The sequence below is a fragment of the Macaca mulatta genome, chromosome 3 (assembly GCF_049350105.2).
Source record: "Macaca mulatta isolate MMU2019108-1 chromosome 3, T2T-MMU8v2.0, whole genome shotgun sequence".
Lineage (NCBI taxonomy): Eukaryota > Metazoa > Chordata > Mammalia > Primates > Cercopithecidae > Macaca > Macaca mulatta.
In genome coordinates, this window is record NC_133408.1 from 49209623 (window position 1) to 49216025 (window position 6403).

Genomic DNA, 6403 nt, shown 5'->3' on the forward strand with positions numbered 1-6403 from the left:
ACTGTCTTCTCTGTTATCAACACATTTTGTTTTGCTCCTTATTAGACCCTAAAACCACTGCACACAGAAGAGTGAAAAGCCCAGCCTCATTTTGCTTTCATCACGTTGAGCCCATTGAGTTGGCTTCACTACCCACAGCCCTAATGTGACACAATGGGGCTTTTTTTTTTTTTTTTTATAGCTAGAATTCCACTCCATCACCCGGGTTGGAGTGCGGTGGCTCAATCTCGGCTCACTGAAACCTCTGCCTCCCAGGCTCAAGCAATTCTTCTGCCTCAGCCTCCCAAGTAGCTGGGACTATAGGCATGTGCCACCGTGTCCAGATAATTTTTTTGTATTTTTCGTAGAGACAGGGTTTCACCATGTTGGCCAGGTTGGTCTCAAACTCCTGACCTCAAATGATCTACCTGCGTCAGCCTCCCAAAATGTTGGGATTACAGGCATGAGGCATGGTGCCTGGTCAAAAGTAGGTTTCTATAGAGATAGAAATCCCTGGGGTGAGGGGAAAGAGGAATGACTGAGAGTTGGTATGGAGTATCTTTTTGGAATATAAAAATGTCCTGGAATAAGACAGTGGTGACACTTGCACAACTTGGAATACGCCAAATGCCACTGAACTGTGTACTTTAAAAGGGTGAGTTGCATGGTATATAAATTATGTATCAATAAAGCTGTAATTAAAAAAAAAAAATTCCAGCCAGATGCAGTGGCTTACTCTTATAATCCCAGCACTTTGGGAAGCTGAGGCAGACGGATTGCTTTTGCTCAGGAGTTGGAGACCAGCCTGGCCAAATAGTGAGACCTCGCCTCTACAAAAAATAGAAGGGAATGGTGGTGTGTACCTATGGTCCCAGCCACTCAAAAGGCTGAGGTGGGAGGGTTGCTTGAGTCCAGCAGGAGATTGAGGCTTCAGTGAGCCATGATTGCGCCACTGCACTCCAATGTGGGTGACAGAGACCCCTGTCTCAAAACAAACAAACAAACAAACAAAAAAAACCTAAACTAAATTAAATTTTAAAAGAATTCCTCTCTTCATGGGGGTGTCAGAAACCCCTGAAGAGATTTCTTAGTTGTTCTCTCATCCTCTGAAGAAGCTCCCCACAGAAAAGTATCTTGTGAATTTTCATTTTTGCAGCGGCAGTTTGGTTTTAAAAAGGCCACTCCAGGGTTTGGCAAAATGAGAAAACCCCAATAATCAACTTGGGTGTTTAATCATTCTGGAATCACCTACTGTTAAGTTATAATAAGCTTTTAACTAGAAAAAGTTTAAAAATTAAAAGTGAACTTTTAACTGTTACCAATTAAACTCTTTAAGTCAGTTTATCAACCCAAGCCATTCTTTCTTGTCGGTCCCTAAGGGAGAAGAGGTGCCTTGAATGGGACCCAGTAATGAAGGAAATTTGAATGTAATTGGGGCCGCGGTTGGGGAGGGTGGCTGCATTATCCCCTGACATCCCAGCAAAACCTTGCTGCATGGTCTGGAGGGCACCAGCGGGGGCCTGTAGGGAAGAGAAAGTTGCTTGGGCCCAGGGACATTGAGTGCTAGTCAAGCCCTGGCTTCATTTGCTGCAACAGCATTAATAGTGTTGTGACCTCCATGGCACTGGGACAGAAGCTTAACCCCAGTTTCTTCGTCTGCAAAAACATACCCTGCCTACTTCAAGGGGTCCTGGAGGCTCAATGTCCAGTCTCAGGCGAGGAGTAGAATGCATAGCTAGTTAGTGGTGACAGGCAGTGACCTTGAGCAAGGTCACAAACTGTTCTAAGACTTGGTCCCCTTATCTATAAGCAGGAAGAGAATTGGTGCTATCCCATTTCACCCAGGAGGTTGAAATGAATTCAGATGCACAGAGCATATAGTAGGTGCTCAGTAAACACTTACCCTCCTCTCTTCTTTCCTTCCTTTCTTTTACAAGTGATGCTGAGCCCTTTTCTAGGGCCAGGGGCAGTCAGATACAGCAGGGATGGAGGGAGAAGATTCCAGATCTCACAGAGATCTGGCAACAGCCAAATAAACAGATGACGCACAAGATAATTTCAGGTGGCGGTAAGAGCTCAAACGGGACAAAATGGTAGGGAGTGATCAAGGATGGGCGAAGGTACTTCGGGGAGTCAGAGAACGTTTTTTGATCTTAAGAATGCAAAATGACTTTTTGTATCACCTGTCAACACAACACACATACACACGGAGCTTTTAGTGCAAATTTTGAACCATTGATAAATTTGGGCAAGCTGTTAGCAGTGGAGTCCCCCGCATTTCTTCCATGTAAAGCCCTGATCGTCTTGGCTCTAACCACTCACTTACTTTGAAGCATCATATTCAGTCTCTCTGCTTTCTAAGACCAGGGATGCTATTTAACTTGGGCGTTAGAAAATTCAGCTGGCCAGGTGCAGTAGCTCATTTCTGTAATCCCAGCACTTTGGAGGCTGAGGCAGGAGGATTGCTTGAGACCAGGAGTTTGAGACCAGCCTGGGCAATATAGCGAGACCCTATCTCTACAAAAAATGAAGAAATTAGCGGGGCATGGTGGCGCACACCTGTAATTCAGGAGGCTGAGGTAGGAAGATCCCTTGAGCCCGGGAGGTCGAGGCTGCAATGAGCTATGATTGTGTCACTGCACCTCAGCCTGGGTGGCAGAGCAAGACCCTATCTTCAAAAAAAAAAAAAAAAAAAAAAAGTCAGTGAATTCTGGAGTTTCAAAGAGATCTTATTTTGTTTGTTTGTTTTCTGGGCCAAAGGCCCAGAAATTCTTAGGTAATTCTTCGGTAATTAATTCTTAGGTAATTAACAAGGAGCTAATCTCCTAGTTGCTCTGTTCCTTGTCACTGGAAGTGGTCAGAGCCATGGTGGGGCTTGGTCCAGAGGTGGCAGGTGGCATCTGAAGACCCCGCAGGCCCCTCTTTCCTTCCGGGAGCATCTCAGGACGGCTGCTGTGTCTGCCCCCGCCCCTTGCTGAAACGTCAACAAGGCCGGCATTCCCTTTCCTTCCTGAGAGCCGTGTGTCGCTTCCTTCGTGTGTCCAGCCGTTTTTACAGGGCTATTTTAAGTATAACAGATGCATTATCTGAACGTTTAATAACTGTCAAAAGGGAAGCACTGTCATTAGATTCATGTGCCCTGGAATTTTAGTTGAAAACATGCTGCTTTCTATCACATCTGAGCCTCTATTTTCTTATGCCAAAAAATAGGAATGATGACAACGACCTCGGAGTCATTATGGGCTGGATGAACTCTTATAGGGATTCAGAACAACCCAGGCACCAAGCAGAAGGTCAATGAATGGTTTATTGTGTTCATGTTACCGAAATCTACTCTTTTGAGAAACTGTGTTCACAAATGACTCCCCCCCCCCTTTTTTTTTTTTTGAGACGGAGTCTCCCTCTGTGGCCCAGACTGGAGTGCAGTGGCACGATCTTGGCTCACTGCAACCTCTGCCTCCTGGGTTCAAGCAATTCTCCTGCCTCAGCCTCCCAAGTAGCTGGGACTACAGGCACCTGCCACCGTGCCTGGCTAATTTTTGTATTTTTAGTAGAGATGGGGTTTCACTGTGTTGGCCAGGTTGGTCTTGAACTCCTGACCTTGTGATCCGCCCGCCTTGGCCTCCCAAAGTGCTGGGATTACAGGCGTGAGCCACCATGCCTGGCCTCACAAATGGACTTTAAAGCTATAAATGTGACGGGGGCCAGTGGCTCACACCTAGAATCCCAGCACTTTGGGAGGCTGAGGCTGACGGATCACTTGAGCTCGAGAGTTTGAGGCAGGAGAATCGCTTGAACCCGGGAGACAGGGGTTGCAGTGAGCTGAGATCGCGCCACTGCACTCCAGCCTGGGCTACAGAGTGAGACTCCGTCTCAAAATAAATAAAAATAAAATAAAGCTATAAATGAACGCTTAAAAAAATTCTGAAAGCCTATGGTAGACCCTCGTTTCTACTGCGGACTTGAATAGATACAGTAAAATAAAAATTTGCCTTCTTCCATATGTGTCTAGAGTTTTCTCTCCTTTTGCATTAGTTTCACTGTTCATAGAGTGGAAATGTTTGCTGCTGGACTTTTCTTTTTGGAAGCTATTCTTTGAGAGTAGCCCATAACTTGTCTTTCTGGTCAATAACCTCAACTGAAATGCATTCTGAATGGAGAACGTCATTCTATGTAGGATTTAATAATAACTTCGGCACAGAAAAGCACTCTGTGCCTCTTCTCGGCAAACAACTTTGTTGAGCACGATTTTAAAGGTGTAACAGCTAAATGCGAAAGCCATATGATTTGGTTGAAATTGTGGTGAGCTGTTATTAATATTTATTGAGTACTTGCTAGGAGCCAGGCATTATGCTAAGTGCATGAGAATCATTTCTCTGCCCCTGGAAGTCACCCTGGGAGCTAAGTATCATCGGTGCCACTTAACGGAGCATAAGCCACCCACCTACCTACTGGGATTTTCCTGGGCAGACAGACTTCTGGGAATGAGGCCATATAATCCCCGAACACCCTGCCTCCTTCAGGTTCCAGAAGCCAAATTTTTCTCTTTTTTTGAGACAGATTCTTGGTCTTGTCACCCAGGCTGGAGTGCAGTGGCCTGATCTCAGCTCAGTGCAACCTCTACCTCCCAGGTTCAAGCGATTCTTCTGCCTTAGCCTCCCTAGTAGCTGGGATTACAGGCACCAACCACCACGCCCGGCTAATTTTTATATTTTTAGTACAGACGGGGTTTCACCATGTTGGCCAGGCTGGTCTTGATCTCTTGACCTCAGGTGACTCACCTGCCTTGGCCTCCCAAAGTGCTGGGATTACAGGCATGCGTCACCACACCTGGCCCAGAAACTTAATTTTTAGTCACTTAACCATTAGCAATTCCTCTTCTATTAGATTTTTTAAAAATCGCTTTTCAGTATTTCTTTTTTTTTTTTTTTTGAGACGGAGTCTCGCTCTGTCGCCCAGGCTGGAGTGCAGTGGCCGGATCTCAGCTCACTGCAAGCTCCGCCTCCCGGGTTCACGCCATTCTCCGGCCTCAGCCTCCCGAGTAGCTGGGACTACAGGCGCCCGCCACCTCGCCCGGCTAGTTTTTTGTATTTCTTAATAGAGACGGGGTTTCACCGTGTTAGCCAGGATGGTTTCGATCTCCTGGCCTCGTGATCCGCCCGTCTCGGCCTCCCAAAGTGCTGGGATTACAGGCTTGAGCCACCGCGCCCGGCCTTCAGTATTTCTTTGAAGTGGCATACTCATTTAAAGGATTCTATATGTCAGGGGGAATGTTTTGTAGGAGTGTACTTAGGAAGGAACATATCGTTATAGCCTAAAATTTGCCATTGCCCTAAGAAAGCCTTCTTAACTTATGGAATTGGTTATAAGCCAAAGCGTGGGAAAATCTCCCCTTCCACTTTGAGATTATGGCAGTCAAGAAAATGACAATTGGATGCCAAGCCATGCTAACTCTGATACTTGCTGTCTTCATTTTTCCTTTCTCTGGCTAGGGGGCTGCGGCGCGTGTGGGGTGGGTGGGACTAGTCACTGAGCATGTTATTGACTAACATTGGCTTTTCATTTTAACTTGCAAATGTGAGCGGCATAAAAAGTGAGTTTACGAGGAGCATGACTGGCCTGTTATGCAGAGTCTTGTAATTTTGTTTGTGGCCCAGTATTTTAAGAATATATTGTGTTATATAGTTGGTGTCCTTAAAGGAGTATATAATTGGATCTGGAAGCTTAGATTCTGATACTGACTTGGCCACTGAATGAATGCAAGATCTGAGCAAGCCATGTCCTTTCTGTTGTTCAGTCTAAGAAAGGAGGTGTTGGTGCTGAGTGCGGTGGCTCATGCCTGTAATCCCAGCACTTTGGGAGGCTGAGGCGGGCGGATCACTTGAGGCTGGGAGTTTGAGACCAGCCTGGCCAACATGGCAAAACCCTGTCTCTACCAAAAATACAAAAATTAGCCGGGTGTGGTGGTGCGCGCCTGTAATCTCAGCTACTCTGGAGGCTGAGACGGAGAATCACTTGAACCTGGAAGGCAGAGATTGCAGTGAGCCGAGATCACGCCCTGCACTCCAGCCTGGATTTCAGAGCGAGACTCCGAGGTTCTGTGTGGCCGAGAGCTACAAATTTTGCAACGAGAGGCTCCTCTCTTTTCCAAAGGTGTCCTTATTTCTGTTGGTCTTACCTGTGGGCCCAAGACATAGGCACATCCCTTTCTTCTTAAAAGGCATCACCTCCTCTGTCTCTTGGGGTTTTCCTACCCAGAATTCATTGATGTGTGCAGCAGATATTCCTGGCAGTCCCATTGTGTGTGGAATGGGGTGAACCAGGAAGACTGTTGTAGGGCTCGGTAACTTCAGGGACACAGCCATCGTAGCTTATAATGGCAGCTGACATTTAGTGAGCACTTACTGCATATCCAGTACTATTC

General features: G+C 46.4%; 1 protein-coding gene across 28 annotated transcripts in view; it reads left to right on the plus strand.

Annotated features, from left to right (window-relative positions):
• Positions 1 to 6403, plus strand: part of CUX1 (cut like homeobox 1) — a 472306-nt gene that overhangs the window by 112113 nt on the left and 353790 nt on the right.